The following is an 8,541-nucleotide window of genomic DNA, read 5'->3' on the forward strand; positions in this document are numbered from 1 at the left end:
TTCACAGTTACCAAATATTTTGTGAACTGACAGTGCATGATTTTGCAGGCACAGCTACACACTGTTTCTGTCTATGCATAAGAAAGCTCAATCAAGATATTTGCCTCTGCAATGAGTACTTCAAATCTGGACATCCAACTTAGAATTCTGTTAGGAAAGGAAAAATCTAAAGCTATTTTCTCACTCTGTCCAAATAGATAAGAGCAAAGCCTACAAATCTGAAGCAATGAATGCTGAAAATTACAATTGCTTTCTACATTGAGAGTTAATCATGTGATGTGGATCTTTGCATAATGATAGATTCTACAATCTACTAATTTGCTGATCAATTTTCTACCTTTGCACTGCTTACTATTTAAAGACATTTGCACTCACTATTGTACCAATCATCAGATTGGCTCTTCACAAGTAGCAGGTGTAACCTTTCTCCATGTTAAAAACTTTAAAACTATTCTACTATGCCAGAAAGACATCAAAGCATTTTCTTCTACATTCTTACTCTTTTCTCTTGATGATTTATTTTGATTTTCTTTACCCCATTAATCCCATTTTGTTATGTATGTCCTTTTAAGTCTTTATCTCCCTCATTGAGGAGTGTTTCAGAGTTTACCTCCCTGATTTGTAGATCACATGTGTTTAAAGCATTAAGACCTAACTGAGGTGCATAGTGCAGCTGTGGATCTGATATCCAAAGTTGATGTTAATGTAATTTGAAAGCATAACTTACTGACTGGAAGATGGTATACCTAAAATCTTTAGCACTTGTTATCAGATGCAAGTGGAAAATAACTTATTCTTTATTACTGTCAGCCAATTACATTGAAAGAAAATAAATATACTTGGAAACAAACTGGCATATTAGACTCATGGGCCACAATTAATATCAATTACAGCATTAGAACTGATGTCTCTTACATTATTGCAGGAATGCAAACAGGCGTTGTGTATAAAAGTATTGTAAGCAGTTAGCATTGCTATTCATACTGTTTGGCACCTGAAGGAAGGTTCTATAGGTTTCAATAGTTGAGCATACTATGTAAAATGTATTGCCTTCATACTACTGCCATATTATTTTTCATTCTATAAGTAACCAGATAATAGATTAATACACATTTTGTAATGCATGGATTAACGTGCTGCTGCTTTGAAACAAAAACTTAAATTTCAGACATTGCAATATATGGAAATTATTTTAGATATCAAGATTTCTCCAAAAAGTATTTATTTAAATCAAATAGATCATTGCAGTGTTAAACAGTTGAATTCTATATAACAAAAAAGTCAGGTATGTAAAGAAATATTTAACTGCCTTGTATTCAACTGTGCTAACATTTAAATAATTATAATAGTTATTTTCTTTATATTGAAATTAATCCATGATATTAGGAATGGCATAATTATGGTGAAACACATTTGAATGTATTGCATCCATTTTAAATGATAATGTTTCATACTGTGACACTTTCACATATCCTTCAACCTGAATGACTAAAACGAAAGCTTCATAGAAAATTGTTTTCATTGCTGCAATCAAATATTTTATGTGATATTATTCACAACACTTCAAAAATAATTCACTATGAGGAGGCTTTGAGTTCAGAATGAAAGGTGTTCTATTTTGTTTCACATTGTCTTTATTTCCTTCTGACATATATTGGAGTCAGGGATTTTCTACCTTCAACATTTACTGTATCCTTTATGATGCTTGCACAGCAATGGCCAGGTTTTGTGATTATAAAAATAAGTGTCCATTTGAGACCAAGAATTTGTAATTGGATAGATGTTATCATACCCTGACTGTAATGCCCAATACTTATTTAATATAATTTTAGTGTATGAAGTGTGCTTGAGGGAAAGGGATATACAACTTCAAATACACTATCACCTCTCATTGGTTTCTGTAAGGAAAGTTTAAAGTTTAGAGTTAATTTACATTGTATTTATTACCAAGATGCAAGTGACAAATGTAAGTGCAAAGTTATATTATTGGCACATACGTGTTAAGATTTATCAGTGGTTTTCCCCTTAAACAAGTCAAAGAATTTGTACAAACTTTTACTTTGTTATTTTGAAGTGATCAAATAACAGTTTGATAGAAATGGTTACAGCAGTGCTGATACTGCCAAGAAACATTTGTAATAGGTTTCATAGCAAACATATCTTGTCTGTTAGCCAAACCATTTTAAAGAATACTTGATTGTTTCCCATCATAATGTAAAACAAAAGAAACTTTGAAACTTTACATTAGATTAAATGCAACAAGCAAGCCCCATGCCACCTCTATTCTGTTGAAATGTCTGTAAAATATGAACATTTGAATAAATAATACATGCCATAATGCATATCACTTTAAATTTCACCTTCATTGGATCTGCTTTACTAACTTTTGACAGAACTGTAAGACTAGTATCAACACTGTGAAAATATATTGAGTGTTATGTATCTCCAAATTAAAACATTGGTAGAGGGTAACTGCAGAAGGAGAGCTGACATTGAACATTATTGAAAGTAATTCCTGTGGAAACCATCCTACATTTGCCAATTTTGTACCTTGCATTTCAACATTATGTATTTCTTGTCATTTGATATTTTTTGAAAACCTGAAGAGTAGCAAGTGTATCAGTTACTTTGTGGGTGCATTAATGTTGTAATTCATGTTAAGCAAAATTAAGTAAATTGATGAAATGTAGAAAACAAAAAAGCTGGATCCAATTTGTAAATGTATCCCAAACGACTTCATTCAAATTCCAACCTAAATCTCTGAGTTTAGAAAAACACTTGTAAAGAGCTTACTTTGAATATACCAATTACAAAGAGAACCACTTTCAATGGATTAAAGAATGTAAATCCATACCTTGGAACAATTTTTAGTTTCCTTAAACTAGAAATTCTGAGGATATTTATAAAGTTAATAACTAATTTATTTATATCATTTCTCTCCAACTCCTCAGAATAATCCTAAATATTCAGAAGCCATTGAACAAAAGGCCTAGTAGCCAATTCAATTTTGCTGAAAATTACATGCCTTCAATCTGACAGCAAGAAACAAGGCAAATATATACCATCACAGCACATTTACAACAGAATTGCTAGTAAACCTACCGAGCATGCAATATATATTTCCTGATGCAAACTAAAGTAGGATTTAGTTCCCAACATGTAAGCCAGCCCTGCAATGCAGTCCATAGTGGCAGTGAGAATCGCTCCAAAAATCAAGCCTTTTTTAAAAGTAATTTGCACAATGATTTCTAAACATTTTTTTTCTGTTTTTTTGTTGATTAATGCACAATTTCCCCCAAATTTTATTAAAATTATAAGCAAAAATGAATTTCTTTTACTCCTAAAAGTTGAAGCAAAATTAAACTGTGGCATTTGTTGGAGACATTGTTTTTAGGGAAGCATTTCTATGTATTCACTATAATTAGTTTACCACAAAGATAATAGATGCTGTTTTAAAGATGAATAGCAGATGTGTGTCAGTCACATAAACAACCAATCAATTGACCCTGTATCAATGAAGCAGAGGATCTCCTCTTTCGGAAAATGTTTGAATCGCTATAATTTTCCTTCTGTTGAGGACTTCTATGAAGCAAAGTGCTTTCAAATTAAGAGGGTGCAGGAGACAAAATGTTATTCAAAGTTTTAGTATGAGACCAACATTTACCATCTTCTGTGCAGCTTCTACTTGAAATATATTCAACACTTCTAAAAAATAGTGGTTATCAAATAAATATTCAACATCTTTCACCATTAATTACATCAATCTAATTTTGAAAATTCCATTTAACAACTTGCATTTATAAATGATTCGGAGATGCCGGTGTTGGACTGGGGTGGACAAAGTTAAAAATCACACAACACCAGGTTATAGTCCAACAGGTTTAATTGGAAGCACTAGCTTTCGGAGTGACGGTCCTTCATCAGGTGATTGTCCTGATGAAGGAGCGTCGCTCCAAAAGGTAGTGTGCTTCCAATTAAACCTGTTGGACTATAACCTGGTGTTGTGTGATTTTTAACTTTGCATTTATAAAGGATCTGTAACAGAGTAACATGTCTCAAGGTGATTATCAAAAAGAAGCTCAACATTGCATGACTTATAGAGATAGTTGGGCAAATGACCAAAAGCTTGGTCAAAGACAGAGGTTTAAAGGAATGATTTAAAGGAAAAAAAGACAAGGTGGAAAGGCAGTGAGATTCAGGAATAGAATTCACTATTTAGGGGCTTGGCACTTGATGAAATAGCATAAAGTGGAGGGAATTGAAATCAAAAATGCTTAATTTGTCTGAATTGAACCTTTGCAAGGTTGTAGGACTGAAACAGGTTCCCAGAGTTAGTGACATGGAATTTATAAACAGTGAAGGGAAATTTTAAATTGAAGTATGCTTAACTGGGATCTAATTTAGATCAGCAAGCAGATAGGCCATAGGTGAACAGGACTTAGTGAGAATTAAGATATAAGCAGTAGCATTTTGAATCACCTCATATTTAAAAAGGGCAGAAAATGGGAAGGCAAGCAGGAAATGTGTTGAAATAATTAAGGCTCTTAGCTGAAGTTCTTAAATGCTATATTCAAGCCTTAGACTTACATACAAATTTTAGACTTAAAGTCAAAGCGTGAAATATATTGTAAACACAATAATTTACATTGTAAATACACTGTGATCCCTAAACTGTTAGGGACACTTACGTCTAATATACTGTTCATTACTGGAAACTGTAATTAATTCTGGTAAAATTTTCATGTTCAAATAATATACAATTGAAGGGAATGTGAATGAAATTGGCAATTTTTTGTCAGTCTAAAAATTGTTGAATGTTCTCTAACTGCCCCAATATTTTAAAGGACAATCAAGTAGATGAAGTTAATCTGGAAACTGAAAGCTTTGCTTGTTCCCATTGTAGCCAGATGAAGCAATGTATCAGTAGTTATTGTGGATGAAATTAATTGAAATGTATTGAGTTGTGCCATCCCTAATTGATTGTCTTTCCTCTTTGCAAGTTGGCCAACAAGTTCCAGCAGCAGTAACTGTGAAAGCAAGAACACACACACACATACACTCACACACAAGCTAAAGTAAATTCTGGCGACATGTTCAGATTCATGATGTGCTTAATTTTTGTTCTAAACAATGAGAAAAACAAACGTATTGGTGTTTTACCCAATTCCTGCCAAGCTTACTCCTAGCTCTATGTTGCTGTGACCCACTCTGTACTGCTGCACCACTTGTAAAATTGTGTTGATGAATCCTATGTATATTTTGTGTGTGATTATAAACATATTCCAGTGAGTGACCTTTTCTATTTTTATTGCTTTTCACTAGTTTGTGTTGCTTTGGATTTGCTAACATGAATAAAACCTGTTTTAAGTGAAGATGCTGTCTCACATTTTATTCCTATGACCAACTTGTTGTGACTAAATAAAATTCACATTGACATGGGCATTCTGATGGTCAGACAGTTGTTGGAGCTTTGCAGATTGGTATTGCACAGCGAGACCATGCAAATTCCTGCATGCAGCTATTGTCAGTCACTTCAAGCCATATAGTCTGTGCACAAGCAAATACAAAATATAACAGTTTTGTTATACAAAATATAATTGTAAATAAATGGTTTGTGAAATATGAAATCAATTCTCAGAAAATGTCTGTCTTTCAACTAAACTTATTGGGACATATTTTATTTGATTATAATCAGAACAAAGTGCATTAATTTGGATATATGCATTATAGTAACTTGGTTCCAAAAAGTAACTTCCGTATCAGTTTTATATTTTTATGAATCACATTCCAATGTATTAGCTTTACCAATATTTCAGATTTATGAGCATTGTGCTTGGGAAATATAAAATTGCAAGACAGAAATGCATTTAAAATACTAACTTCCTGCATCCTAGTACCCATAGCCACAAATAGAGAGGTATTTTAGTTGATTTATAAATCTGCCCTAATATTAAGAGGAATTTTTTTCCCACTTACAGAAAGGGGATATATTTATTATTGCAATCCCCATTAAGACTGATAAATTTTAACAAAAGACAATTTCACAGTTAACAGTGGAAATTACTAAAGGCAGAATTTAATGTTTTAAATCTTCTTACACCAAACAAACAAAAACCAATATAGATTTGTTTATATCTAAAAAAATGAAATATTTGCAGATGCTGGAATCATAAACAAAAACAGAAATAGCTAGCAGGTCTGGCAGCATCTGTGAAGAAAAATAAAAGTTAGCAATGTGGGTCCAGTAACCCTTCATCAGAACAGATGGTAGCTAGGAAAAAGTTTTTCTTTATGCAAAAGCTAGGGTGGGAGGAGGGTGTGGGGAGTGGACAATAGGTAGAGATAGAGCCCAAGAGAGAGAAAACCAGTTGGACAGACAAAGGAGTGGATAATAATTAGCCCAGGAGAATGAATAGCTACTAATGGGGACAATTAGTGGCTAATAATAGGTGGTGTGTTACAGCAGACCATGAGATAACAAGGCCTGATGTGTGGGGCTTTGGGGTCAAGACATGGAGAACGTGCCTCAATCCATAAAATTGTTGAACTCAATATGGAGTTCAACTGTGGGGTCCCCAAGTGGAAAATGCGGTGCTATTCTTCCAGCTTGGGCTGAACTTCACTGAAGCCCTGCAGCAAGCCTGGTGTTGGCCAGGGAACAAGGTGGTGTATTGAAGTAGCAGGCAACTGGAAGCAGGCAGAATGCAAATATGTGTTCTACCATCCCACCAGCATCCACATTCCGAGGATCATTCTGACGCCAGTGAGATGCCACCAGCAAATCAAAGTTCCCCTCCCTGTCAGCTTTTCACAAGGACCGTTCCCTCCATGCCACCTTGGTACACTCCTCTTTCACTCCCACAACCCTTCCACAGTCCCTTGGCAACTTTCCCTACAACTGCAGAAGATGTAAAACCTGCCAGTTTATTTCTTCCCTCCCCAGTATCCAAGGGACAAAACACACCCTCCTTTACCTGCACTACTCTCTATCTCATCTGCTGCATTCAACGCTTACAATGTGGTCTCCTCTAAGTTTGGAAATGAAAGATAGATTAGGTGACCTCTATGGAGAACACCTATGCTTTGTCTGCAAAAAAGCTTCCAGTTGCCTGTCACTTTAACACACCACCTTGTTTTCTGGCCAACATCTCTGTCCCAGGCTTGCTACAGTGCTCCAGTGAAGCTCACTGCAAGCTGGAAGAACAGAATCTCATTTTCCGCTTGGAGATTCTACAGCTTTCTGGATCACATTCCACAATTTAGGGCTTGAGGCACCTTTCTCCAACCTTCCCACACCAGGCCTTGTTATCACATGGTCTGCTACTTTTTAAAACATTTATCAAAAAGGGAATGTATACATGGTCAATATATACATGGTCCATACTCTTTATTTTTCTTTTTGCTTTTTTTCCTTTTCTTTTCTCGACTGCCTAACTGTGTTAATGCTTATAGTTTCCCCAGAACCATGATCTGCTATAACACACCACCCATTATTAGCCACTAATTGTCCCCATTAGTAGCTATTTATTTTTCTAGACTGATCATTATCCAGTCCTTTGTCTACCCAACCGTTCTTCTCTCTTTTTTGCTCCATCTCCATCTATCAATTACTCCTTAGCCCCTCCCCCACCCTATCTTCTGCAAAAAAAACCTTTTCATCGCTACCATCACTTCTGAGGAAGAGTCACTGGACCCAAAATGTTAACTTTGATTTCTCTCCACATATGCTGCCAGACTTGCTGAGTGTTTCCAGCAGTTTCTGTTTTTGTTATCGATCAAGTATTCATTTAAGGCAATTTATATATCAATTAAAGAAAAGGTAAATCTGTATTAGATAACTAACTAAATTTAGATTCTTTTTCAATATCTTTTGCTGTGCAATTTCTTATTGCCAGGTGGGTAGCAACAAATGTTTAAATCCCAAAGTGCTTCCATCTTCTAGTTGACTCACTTCTCCCAGTTTTACTACTTTAATTATTCAAATCCCCTTTGAAAATCATTTCTCTTAGATCAAGTTTTCCAGCACAGAGGAACTTCAATTATCCAAATACCAATTATCCGAATTTTGGATTATCCGAAGAAGATCTCACGGTCCCAGTAGAAACATTATATCAAAGAGGCTTTTCTAACACAGATTGCGTCTTTTGTTTACAATTAAAAGTGAACTTGGCTCACCGAAATGCTGCCGAGAACCATCCTGGACATTGATGTGGGGCCCAGGCACCATCTCCAAATGACTGACCGACCGCCACCACCACCACCCCCCCCAACTCTCTATCTCTATCCCCACATTTTCCATGGAATTCTACTCAAGGGTGTACACTCTTCCCCAGATAATCTCTCCAACATTGTTCTGTACAGGGCAAAGGTGGCACTGGCCAAAATGTTGCAGTAAAAAGTTGTATTTGTGTGTGTGTGTGCTATTTTGAAACTGAAATCCTCCCCCCCAAAGGCAGCAGCAGTCTTGCTGTTGGTATCCAATCTGGCTGCCCCGGAGGAAATGCTGGGAAGGCAGATGGGGGGGCGGGGGGGGGGGGGGGG

The sequence above is a fragment of the Chiloscyllium plagiosum genome, chromosome 12 (assembly GCF_004010195.1).
Source record: "Chiloscyllium plagiosum isolate BGI_BamShark_2017 chromosome 12, ASM401019v2, whole genome shotgun sequence".
Lineage (NCBI taxonomy): Eukaryota > Metazoa > Chordata > Chondrichthyes > Orectolobiformes > Hemiscylliidae > Chiloscyllium > Chiloscyllium plagiosum.